The sequence below is a fragment of the Octopus bimaculoides genome, chromosome 17, assembly GCF_001194135.2.
Source record: "Octopus bimaculoides isolate UCB-OBI-ISO-001 chromosome 17, ASM119413v2, whole genome shotgun sequence".
Taxonomy (NCBI): domain Eukaryota; kingdom Metazoa; phylum Mollusca; class Cephalopoda; order Octopoda; family Octopodidae; genus Octopus; species Octopus bimaculoides.
In genome coordinates, this window is record NC_068997.1 from 33,257,072 (window position 1) to 33,260,152 (window position 3,081).

A 3,081-nucleotide genomic window follows, 5' to 3' on the forward strand; every position below is an offset into this window, starting at 1 on the left:
ACACACACACACACACAAACTAGTCGGTTACAAAATCTCTGTTCGAGATAGATGCAGTATCCAAACCAAAAGGTAACGTTTATCGCCACTTTAACGTGGGTGTTTGTAAGAATTGACGATACTGCTATTTTAACACCAGGAAGACATCTCCTCCAGTTGGTTTAGTCAATGCGCTCTCGCACTCGATATTGATTGCAAGCAGGAGAGAACTCCTGCCACCATATCTCCGAGACCACCATATACAATATTTATATATATATATATGTTGTGCAAAACAACTGAAGAAAAAACCTGTACATTATATGGCTAGATCTTGCCAATGCATATGGATCTGTTCCACACACACTAATTCAAGCAGCTATGGACTTCTTTTGGATTCCAGAAGATGTTCAACGTATGCGCATGTGTTACTACGACAACATGAGGATGAGATTTACAGCAGGAAAGTTCACAACGGAGTGGCAACGGCTGGAAGTAGGTATTGCAGCTGGATGCACGATATCAGTCATCTTATTCGTGCTAGTCATGGAGATGTTACTAAGATCAACAAACTGTGAGAAATCTGTTACAAAGACACCATTAAGGGCTTTTTATGGACAACGTTACTGAATTATCAGAAAGTAGAGAAACAGCAGATGGAACGTTAGAGCAGTTGGACGAACTAATAGGATGGGCGAGAATGAAATTCAAAGTCAAAAAATCTCGAAGCGTGACCTTCGTAAAAAGAGTCCAAAAAGAAGTGAGATTCAGCATATGAGGTGAAGATATACCAACAGTGAAAGAATAACCAGTAAAGAGTTTCAACAGATGGTACAGAGATTTACTAAATGATAAGAAGCAAAGCAAAGAAACACACGATTTACTGGGACAAGGACTAAAGGCACTTGACAGAATAACATTACCGGGGAAATTCAAATGTTGGATACTGCAATTTGGACTGTACCCAAGGATGATATGGCCTTTGCAAATGTACGAAATAGCCTCGAGTAGAGTAGAAAGGATGGATCAAAGATGCAGTGAGTTTATCAGAAAATGGCTTGGTGTTCCAAAACCACTGAATACAACTACACTATACTGAAAAGCCGTGCTGCAACTACCGATAGCATCAATCGCCGAAGAGAGGCAAAGACAGTAATGATGCTAAGGTATTCGAAAGCTCAAAGCATCCGAGAAAACCCTCCAACGGTACGAACAGGGAGGAAATAAAAAGCGAAAGAAGCAGTAAACAGGGCGATCGGAAAGCTAACGCACGCCGACATAGTCGGAGCGACGCAAGAAGCAAGAGCTGGTCTAGGGTTGTACAATTTCAGGCCATTTTGCATGAGCAATGTAAAAGAGATTTAAAGAGGCAGTGGTACATGAAATGTACATTTGGTGCAATCTAGTCAACAGGGACAGTGCCTGAGACGTGAGGAATATGTTGTTAGTCGCAGAATCTGATGGAAGGAACTTTAGGCTTGGGAACAAGCAAGGACATCCTTCCTGATCAAATCTACCTTCGACGTTTTACCCTCACCAGCGAATTTAGTCCGGTGGAACATACAAACAACTGATGAATGTAGATGCGGAGAGAAAGCGACAGCGAGACATGTTCTGTCAAACTGTAGGATAGCACTAGACGTCACAATCAAGTCCTCGGCGTCATAAGTGCAGCACTCAAGGAGAAGATCGAAGGATATAATTGGGGGGAATATCCAAAAGTGGAAAATCTAGGATTGCAATGTCTGCAGTCGTGTATGCTTGTCAATAGCAGGGCTCATTAGCCACCAACCGAGCCGCAAGTGCAAAATATAAGTTAGTCCTAGAGCGCACAATGTTCCTGAAGGTCGGCAATGGTCTTCCTCGGTCACGAATCGACGGCCATCATATATATATATATGTGTGTGTATATCATGTGTTTGTGTGTGTGTGTGTGTGTGTGTGTGTGTAGTTCTCTCAAGCATTAGTTTGTGATGCACCAAGATTCAATAGTGATCTAGATGGAGTCACTGCGTGTGTCGATTCTGTCAACAGTATGTATGAATTTATGGATGTGTATGCATTCGTTTATGTCTGCACGTATGTATGAATGTATGTATATAGATATGTATGTATACTTGTGTAAATGTATTCATATAACTACAAATATTTACATTTTTCTAGCAGCCATGAAATACTTATGAACTCCCTAGTCCCTACCGTGCCATTTAATTGGTTGCAATCCGTCGTTTTACATATGTAGTCTTTCTCTCGATATACAACCTTGATAGTAGTTTTTTCTTAGGTTTCCAACCCATCTACTATTTCAGAGTCTTTCTAGGCGAACCAATTGTGAAGCTTCCACTTAACAACGATGTATTTCGAATATATGCATTATTTATCTATTTAAGTGTCAGGGTGCTATTATAAATTATTTCAGTTGTTAGTAAGCTACGATGTCGAGTTTTTCAGGAATTCTCTTCAGAGTTACCTGAGTTTCCATCAATTCGCTGTATGGTATCAGTTCATTCCTAGGCAAACGCTTGCTTACTTTAATCAAGATGATATGATTTTTTTTTAGTTGAGGGACATTGTTACAGCTAATCTAGAAACATGAAAGGTGCTTTAAGTATTTCAAATAAAATAAGAAAGATCAAACAAATCTTACTTTGGAAGTGTATCTAGTTGTATCTGTTAAATAGTTCTGTTCTTTTCGTTTCGTTGTTTGGTTCATTGGTAGAATGGTTAAGGCGTCGGTGAAATTAACTTGTAATATTCCTCCCGTCTTTATACGTTGTGAGTCTAGATCAACTATACCTTTAAACTCTTCAGGATCGATAAAATGATGAACCAATCGATTACTGGAATCGATAGTATCGACAAATTTCCTACTGCAAATTACTTGTCTTGAGCCTAAATTAGAAACAATTTACTATTTGAAATATCTATTTAACCTGTATCCAGAAACCAGGTAAATCCAGAAAATCAAAAGTCCCAAGTTTGTTGTAGGTCCTTACATGTAGGTTACAAGCAGGGACCTCCCTACTTGTATGTGTGTCCGTATAGAAAATATGCAAGGAGAGAACAAGAACGAGTGTTACATAAGGATGAGAGAGTATGTAG